Source organism: Neovison vison, chromosome 11, assembly GCF_020171115.1.
Source record: "Neovison vison isolate M4711 chromosome 11, ASM_NN_V1, whole genome shotgun sequence".
Taxonomy (NCBI): Eukaryota; Metazoa; Chordata; class Mammalia; order Carnivora; family Mustelidae; genus Neogale; species Neogale vison.
In genome coordinates, this window is record NC_058101.1 from 40,960,043 (window position 1) to 40,969,687 (window position 9,645).

The 9,645-nt window shown below is 35.8% G+C and overlaps 1 non-coding gene across 1 annotated transcript; it reads left to right on the top strand.

Annotated features, from left to right (window-relative positions):
- The first annotated feature begins 8,059 nt into the window (after positions 1 to 8,059).
- LOC122890759 lies at positions 8,060 to 8,168 on the top strand. Its single transcript, XR_006381184.1, has one exon. It is a non-coding gene; the product is annotated as a U6 spliceosomal RNA (small nuclear RNA).
- Positions 8,169 to 9,645: the final 1,477 nt, after the last annotated feature.

Sequence of the window (9,645 nt, forward strand, 5' to 3'; positions counted from 1 at the left end):
TTATGATCCTCATAAGAACAGGTTACTCAGTGGAAAAGATGAGTGCCCTTAAATATTTGAAAGTTCCCCACATACCAAATCAGAAAATATTCTACCCCAGCCTGCAATTGCTAGATCACAAATATTCACCCCTCATATGGGAACACATAATTATTCTCAGGAAGAAGCAGCATTTTGATCTACTAAATATCTTTTTTGCTGAGTCTGAAATTAGGCCTATAACACTTTTTCCTCCTAGTGGCATTCTTTATAATCTACTAAAAAGTTTAGGCTCTTGTCAAGGTAAATTAGTGAGATGTAATTTTATGTGTCAGTTCGAGTGCCTGCGGAGTTTCCAGATTAAACATTATTCCCGGATGTGACTGTGAAGGTTTTTTGGGATGAAATTAGCATCCAAATTGGTGGATTTAGTAGGTAGCTTGTTCTACTCAATGTGGTGGCCACCATTCAATCCTTTGAAGGACTGAATAGAAATAAAAGTAAATGAAGCAGAAATTCGTCCCCTTTTATCCCCACTTTACTGTTGAACTAAGACATCTTATTTCACTTTTTCTGGAATTCACAGCTTTGACTCCTCTGGTTTTCAGACCTTCGAACTCAGACTGAATTTCACTGACTTTTCTGGGTCTCCATCTTGGAAATAGCAAATCAAGAGACTTCTAAACCTCGTGACAAATTTCCTTATATATTTACATAAATCCAACTCATCTGTTTCTCTGGAAAATACTGACTAATGAAATAAGATATCTTCAGATTTATACCCCAAACTTTACTAATACCCGTCAAAAGCCAGCCTTCTCCATTTCCATACACCCAGGTTTCAAGGATCCTGAAGTTGAATTCATGACTGGAAGCTCTATCCAAGGTCTCCCCAGTAACAGGAAAAATAAAGTATGCTAATATTTTCTGTATCCCACAAGGCTCTTCACTCTTTTTTTCCAAATGAATTCCTGTTTATAGCCTTTTTCTCAGCTTTCCTCACTATTTGATCAAGTAGCAACCATATGAGGTCCTATACAGGGAAAGCTCTCTAAACAGACCCTGTTTTCTAGACCAGGGGTTGGCAGCCTCTGAGAGTTGCATATTAACTCTTCTTTCATCCTTAGTACAGAGGAGGCAGTGTATGAAGAGAAGACAGGCTGACTCCTGAATTTTCCCTTCTCAACCTCCACGGCCTGCACTAGAGAATGAGACAGAGGGAGATAGCAGCTTTTCTTCCTAAGGCAGAATCTCAGACCCCCTTGAAACAAACCTGCCCTAAGAATCAGCTTTGACCAGAAGGACATAGATACAGTCTAATTGCTATTATTTGTGGGCCCTGAGCAAGAGTATAAATGCAAATACATACATATTCTTATCATTTTAACCAATAGTTAAATTTTCATTAAAAAAAAGAAAATGATTTTGCAGAATTTCACTTGGCTTCTTTGAAAAAAGTCAATTTACTTATCAATAAATTATCCAAACTGGATGCCTGCATGAGCAGAAGCCTCTGCCTTCAGCTCAGGTCATGATCTCAGGGTCCTGGGATTGAGCCCTGCATCGGGCTCTCTGCTCGGCAGGAAGCCTGCTTCTTCCTTTCTCTCTCTGCCTGCCTCTTTGCCTCTATCTGTCAAATCAATAAATAAAATCTTAAAAAAAAAATTATCCAAACAAACAGGAAACACACAGAGAAACACACACACACAAACCAGATTCCCAAACAATCCCTTGGTCAAGAGCATGCTATGAAGGCACATGCATGAGGTGTATCTTTCCATGATGTCAGCTTTATGCAATCATAAAGCAAAGTAAATCACAATTATAAAGCAGGTTCAGGATTTCAAACTCAGTGACATTGCATCATGTGATCAAAGTTGGCTTCTTACACAGCACAGAGAGCAGGACAGAACACAAGCCACACAACAAAGAAGAGAACAGAAGGGTGCAGGAAGTTAACCAACCAAATGCCAAGTCAGTCTGTGGGCGTGCAGTTGAGATAAGGCCTGGGTCTGGTCCAGGTCAGCTCTCGGCACTTACTGCTTCTGATGTTCAAGTTGTGAAGGATCTTGGTTCTGTTCAGAGATCATGGAGATCAATGGGTGGAGCCTTCAGCAGCAGTTGCCTTTTTGAAGTGGTCAGACATAGAGGGGTCAGGTCTGAAGAATCAATTTGCTACTAAAATCCTTACCCTCTTTAAAGGGTTTAATCGGTTTTGGGTCTCTGCAGATCTTTTCTGGTTCTGCTTGTTATCAGTTCTGGTGAGGGGCTGTCAGTTGATGTTGGTCCCTGTGATGTCTCCTAGCTGCAGTACCTTAACTGCTTGCATCATTGCTTGTCATGTCCCTGCTCGGTATGAGAGACCCCATTTTGCTCTCTACACTATCCAAGTACCCAATGAATAAGTCAAATAACAATTTGCAAACACACCCACAGACATGGAAAATCCTTAACAAATATAACCCATCACAGTTTAAAAATTCCTAAACTAAGAATTATCCTATCTTTATTTGGTCATTATAATTGATATATGGTGGTTTTGCTCAACTTTCATATTTTCTTTGAGTATAATGAGTAAACACATCCTGTTACCAACTGTTAACAACAAACACAGAAACATGCAGGAAAAAAAATATGGATACCAACCAAAGATTTAAAATCATCCTTTAAAAAAAATAAAACCATCATATTCCTAAATAGTTTACATTGAAAGAAATTATGTAAGTGTAGGGCTGGGAGTTTCGGGTTTTTATAATGCAATGGGAATCCTGTTTAAATTTGCCATGTCCAAGAAACCTTAGATGTTCAAGGCTAAATTAAAAGATAAATATATGTGCTCTGAGAGGATGTCTTTACTTAACAGAGTTTTTTATTCTGTTTTCTGTTATAGATGGTTTCACATTTAGCTCTTCAAATCTATCAGGTACTAATAATATTTGTGACATGAAGAACTAGATATTTTTTTAGAAGAACAAGAATCTAGGGTTAACAGGCTACAGTACATTCCAAAGTTAAATTATATAAACTTTTCAATCCTACGTTGTCAACAAAGATTACTCCAGTTTTTCTATGCACTGGTGTGTTTCATTGATCCTTTAAGTTCATATTGTAAAAGTAAAAAATAAAGGTAGCTTAGAAGGAAATTTCTTCCAGTGTCTCTCCTTTTTTAATTCTGAAAATTTTTAACTGGTATTTTTCCTTGTTGGAGTAATTAAATGGTAACATTATTTATATACGCTTTAATAGATACAATTATATAAAGAATCATGGCTGTAAGAATGTGAATGCTGTACTGTATATAAGTTAATCATGAGGAAGCTGTACTTTATCAGTTCTAGTAATACCTGCTGCTCAGATAAATAAAGGGTATAACTTAGAGAATGTTCAGCTGATATTATGAACAATAGAATGTCAGTACTGCTGTTCATGAATAGCATACCAAGTACTGAATTACAGTTTAAGTATTACATTTCATTGTATTTTCTTAAGTATTATATATTCTTTTTTTTTTTTTTAAAGATTTTATTTATTTATTTGACAGAGAGAAATCACAAGTAGGCAGAGAGGCAGGCAGAGAGAGAGGGGGAAGCAGGCTCCCTGCGAGCAGAGAGCCCGATGCGGGACTCGATCCCAGGACTCTGAGATCATGACCGGAGCCGAAAGCAGCGGCTTAACCCACTGAGCCACCCAGGCGCCCCCAACTATTATATATTCTTAAACAAGAGTATACCAAGGTAAAGTATCATCAGATCCAGTTAAATTATAGAAATTAATACAGGTTTGTATTGTTAGATTTAAAACAAAATAGAAATCTACTTATTATAAAAATTTTAAATACTTATAAAATAATATAAGTATACATGCATATGTACCTACTACATATAAAATAATTAAAAGAATCAAAATAGCTAGCATTCATGGAGATGTTAATACATAAGACACATGTTTTAACATGTAATAAATGTGTCACATAATCCTTGAAATAATCTTTGGCTAGCATAATTTCTAACTCCATTTTATGTGAGAAAAACAAAATACAGAGAAGTTGGGTAACCTTTACAAAGTCAAATGGCCAAAAATTGCTCAAGCCAGGAGTTAGAAATCATCTTTCAGACTCAGAATAAGGTATATACAGGTAATCATTCTTAAAATGTTTTTGAACAATGAAATCTAGCAATTACTACATGCTTTGCAGGTTTGAAGTTAAAGCACTTTATGTACAGAAGTTATCAATACCACTATTAGGCATAAATACTTATTGAGGGGCGCCTGTGTGGCTCAGTGGGTTAAGCCTCTGCCTTCGGCTCAGGTCATGATCTCAGGGTCCTGGGATTGAGCCCCACATCGGGCTCCCTGCTCAGCAGGGAACCTGCTTCCCCTCTCTCTCTGCTTGCCTTTCTGACCACTTGTGATCTTTCTCTCTGTCAAATAAATAAAATCTTTAAAATAAATACATACATACATACATACATAAACAAACTCTTACTGAACACTTCTCAGGCAGGACTAGGAATACATAGTGTGAAAAAAAAAAAGTCAATCTGAAATGGGGAGCAGGTCATGAAATGGAGAATCTCATGCATATGATGTGTCCTGAGAAGAGACCTTAAGAGCCAATGGACTGATTTCCATTGAATGCCTGATTTATAGAAGACTGAGACTTATTCAGGCCAATGAACATCTACCAAGAATTTCTTCCAGTCTCAAGCTACTGAACCAACTGCTTCAACTCTCTTTGGACTGCTCCCTCTTTGCACTCCTGACCAAAAACTACAGCTTGCCCTAAACTGTCAAGGGACTTGCATGTAACTTGTTATAGCATGTGCTTCCTGAATCCCAATTCCTCTGGTATTCCCGAATCAACAAAATTTCTGATCATTCAAGTTTGCCTCAGTTTCCCTCCTTTCTTTAGGTTGACAATAGATATAAAACTGTCTGGCTTTCAAGAGGTTTATATTTCATTTGAAAAATTACAGTTTAGAACAAAATTTCTTTCCAAAAAGGTACACGTCTGCTAAAAAAGAATGTATTTAAAACACTAATTTTATAAATCAAAGTTTGGTCACCTGGAAGCTGGGTTTCAGAGATCTCCACCCCAGACTAACTAAATCAGAATCTGCATTTTAACTTCAGACTCAGTTGACTTCTCTGTCTACTACAGTTTGAGAAGAGATGAAATAAACCTTGCATTGTACTATATTATATTATATCCTTATGTCCAGGTCCTCTGCTATTTTCTAACGAAAGATGTATCATAAAATATTTAGTCATACTTTTCTGCTACCATAATTCCTTCATTTCCAACCCCAATCATGACAGGAAAGGGAAAAATACTAATTTTCTCCTTAAATACCACAGAATTATAATAAATAAATATTCAGTCCTGTGTATGTTTCTAGTAAGAGAACTAAAGTGTGATCTTCCAGGAGATTTTAAATTCAATATTATATTGTGTGTGGCTATCATCAGGATGTTTTCATGTAAGACCTATTCATCTTGATTGACAATGAGATTCTGGGTCTTTCCCTTTCAGCTTTCTTTAAGTGTATTCATAGAATCCAGATTAACAAATCTGAACCTACACTAAGTAGTATTAAGAAGACTATTAAGAAGCTAATGTTCTTTAAAAACGTGACATATTCTGTATCACATAATAAGATATAAAAATTTAAGCATCCTTTCATAAGATTACATATAATGATGACGTACTCTGAGGATCCAGGAGATAATGGATAGTTGACAATCACAATTAATACTTGACAAAATTAAGAATGTAACCAGCTGGGACTCCTGGGTGGCTCAGTTGGTTAAGTGGCTGCCTTCGGCTCAGGTCATGATCCCAGCGTACTGGGATCGAGTCCCACATCAGGCTCCTTGCTCGGCAGGGAGCCTGCTTCTCCCTCTGCCTCTGTCTGCCATTCTGTCTGCCTGTGCTCTCTCTCTCTCTCTCTCTCTCTGACAAATAAAATCTTAAAAAAAAAAAAAAAGAATGTAACCAGCTTTGTTTTCATAGTAAAACATTAATATTTTTCTCTAACACCCTCAAGATAGCATTTTTATTAGAGTTATCAAAGGGTTAAAAAAATTTTTTTTGATTAGATAAGCTATAATCCAGATCGGATGTCCATATACTGTGTTTTGAACTCCACACTTAACGCAAATGACTGGGTGATCACAGATAGTGGTTCTTTCCCAAGTTTTTCCTTCTCTGTTCTCCCTCTTTTCCTCTTCCTACTCTTGCAAAAAGTTAGAACTTTCTATCTGGGAGTTTTATTTAATACTCTTTTTTTTTTAAGATTTTTTATTTATTTATTTGACAGAGAGAGATCACAAGTAGGCAGAGAGGCAGGCAGAGAGAGAGAGGAGGAAGCAGGCTCCCTGCTGAGCAGAGAGCCCGATGTGGGACTCGATCCCAGGACCCTGAGATCATGACCTGAGCCGAAGGCAGCGGCTTAACCCACTGAGCCACCCAGGCACCCTATTTAATACTCTTTAACTCAGCTATTTAACTTCTTTTGGCATGGTGAATTATTGAAGACAACCTGGCCCTGCTTCTCAAACTTAGAAAAATCTCTCATTCACCAGAATAATGACTATAAACTCTCTCTGCTCTAATTTAAATAATTATTATTACTGCTGCTACTGCTGCTGTTGTTATTATTATTATTTAAAGACCCCTAGCACTGGAACACAAACCTAGAAGAATTCAGTGACATTAAAGGAGTTAGGTGCCAAATTCTTGACACATTATAAATTTAATAATCATAAGTCATTGAGGTACATAACCACAAAGGCACTTATTCATTTCTCCTTAGGTAAATAGCTGTTTATGTAAGGATTACTACTATTTTCAGATTTTGTCAAGTTTTATGTGGATTTAAATTTATTGATTGTCATTCAGACAAAAAAAAATAGGTAATTTTGAGTAATGAAATTTGGGCTAGATTTCCAAAGCCATTGAAACTGGATTCTAGACTCATATTCTCTTTCTCTGTCACTGAATCTCCTTATAAATCCACCCGGCATTCTCATACCAAATTTATTTGCCTAGATGGGCCTCATTGCATTGTGAAATTTGTCCTGCTTGGAAGCCCACAGTGAGACCCATTCCCTTCCACATAAGAGCCCAGCTTTTATTGCTATTTGAGACCCTGTATTGTTAACTCATCTAATTCATTGACTATTATTATCCATCAAAGTGCTCCTGCTCCAACCATACCCATCTTTTTAGATGTCCAATTCAAAATCAACACCTTTATTGTGTACTCCCATATAGTTTCATGCCACATTGAGTCCCCAGGCCTTTAAATTTTGGCAACATTTTGTGGTGTTTATCACTGTTAGGGAGCACAATCGTATGCTGTTTGCTTTCATTTGTGTCACTACCTGAATGCTTGATATGGTCGTTTCTCGCTGAAATAGGTTACAACTCTTTGATAAAGATTTGTTATATTTTACACTACTTCAAATTTCTTTTCTGTTTACTTCAGAGTGTTACACTATACTATGCACATAATAGATAAATATTTTACAGATAAAAAATACATGTAATAAGTTATAGAATATAATGTTATTTAACATGAATTATATTGTTTGACTATGAAGATATGTGAAATTAATTTTGTTATATACTATTTTGTAAATAGCATTCATGAAGTCCAGTAATATTAAAAAATATAGTCAAATTCACAAAAATAATAAAATATAGAATCAGTTTTTAAACCCAAGTCTTCTAATTTTATATAGGTGCTCAAAAAGTGGCATAGTTAACTCTGAGGTCTTTACAAAATTAAGGTGTATAAAGAAAGTCTAAAAAAATTATAGAATCATATTGCATGTGTGTAGGTATATGTGGTGGAGAGGAGATGCTTGAAAACATAGACTTGATTATATTCATGAATTGAGAAGTATTGATGTGGTTTTGGTAAGTGATATATGCACTTCAAAACTAAAAACTGCATCTTTCAAGTAGTTAATGAGATTTGAAGTTGACAAAATTTAGGTAAATTTTGCCCTATTACTAAGAAAATTGTATAGTTTTATGTATTTTAATTCAGTTAGTTATATTCAAAGTATTATTGTGCTCACTTCAGCAGCACATATACTAAAATTGGAATGATACAGAGAAGGATTAGCATGGCCAAAGCATTATTAAGTCTACCACTAAATATGTGATTTATTGTTTTTGTAATATTAAATTTAATTTCTATTACAGACAGAGTCAATTATTTCTTCATTATAGATTTCCCTACATATATAAGTAATCTACAAATATTAACTGTAAATTGAGATTCACATACCGAATTGTTTCCAATCTTTCACTGAAAATCAATTCCAAAAAAAAAAATAAAAGTTTTTGAGAAATACAATTGTCATAGATATAAAAAATCTGAAAACTTTCCTAATTTTATGAAAGTGTGCATTGCTCTATGGTAATAAGTATCTTTTAGTTGACATCATGTTTTCTAACTCACCTGACAAAAATAAACTTAATTCTGATTCTTTGGCACACTGTAAGTCTTGTAATGGGCTCCAAAAAAACAAGTTTTGAGACAAACCAACCTTAGAAAACAAATCTTAGAAAAGCCCTGGGTTTTGCAAAAAAATACCGGGGGCTTTTTTGAAAAATCTGCAAGCTTTTCCAAGATTGTGATAAGCTGGCTGCTCATCCAGATGGAACTTAGTCACAACTCACGCATTATATGACTCTGATGAGAACACGACAGCCTTCTCCTAAATTTGACTATAGAAAAATGGCAATGATACACAATGATCATATTATTAATTTTCCAGAATCCTGTTATTATAACCCTCAAAAAGAAGGAAGGAGAAAATCTAGAATAATACTTTTTTCTAAATATGTATGAGGAAGCTGGCCCTAAAATTCTTTTTTGGAAATATGCCATGACAGGAAAGCTCAGGGGATTTTTTTTTTTTTTGCCCCACAATATTTTTTTTAAAAGATTTTATTTATGTATTTGACAGACAGAGATCATAAGGAGGCAGAGAGGAGGAGGACACCGAGCAGAGAGCCTGATGCGGGGCTCGATCCCAGAACCCCAGGACCATGACCCAAGCTGAAGGCAGAGGCTTTAAACTACTGAGCCACCCAGGCACCCCTCCCCACAATGTTTTTTTTTTTTTTTTAATTTGTATTATTTATTTGACAGACAAAGATCACAAGTAGGCAGAGAGGTAGGCAGAGAGAGAGGAGGAAGCAGGCTCACTGCCGAGCAGAGAGCCCAATGTGGGACTCGAACCCAGGACTCTGGGATCATGACCTGAGCTGAAGGCAGAGGCTTTAAACATTGTGGGGAGGGGCACCTGGGTGGCTCAGGGGACTCTTAATCTGCTTCTAATTAACAGGACATATTGGTCTTAAAACAGGTAGCAGATCTGAGTCAAAAGTTATTCTGGTATTTTTTGCATGAAAACAAGAGGTGTGTATAATAAAGTGAAAGGGCATCAACTCATTTTTATTTTTTTTACTTTATTATTATTATTATTTTAATTATTATTATTATTTTTTTTGTACTCTACATTTCCCTGAAGAATGGTGCCCTAGATCAAAGGGCAAAAGTAAGAATACAGAGAGAAGGACATTATATTGTACAAAAAATAAGTTTTGCTTCCGTGAATGCATTGGGCTTTGACAGCTTCCAACAT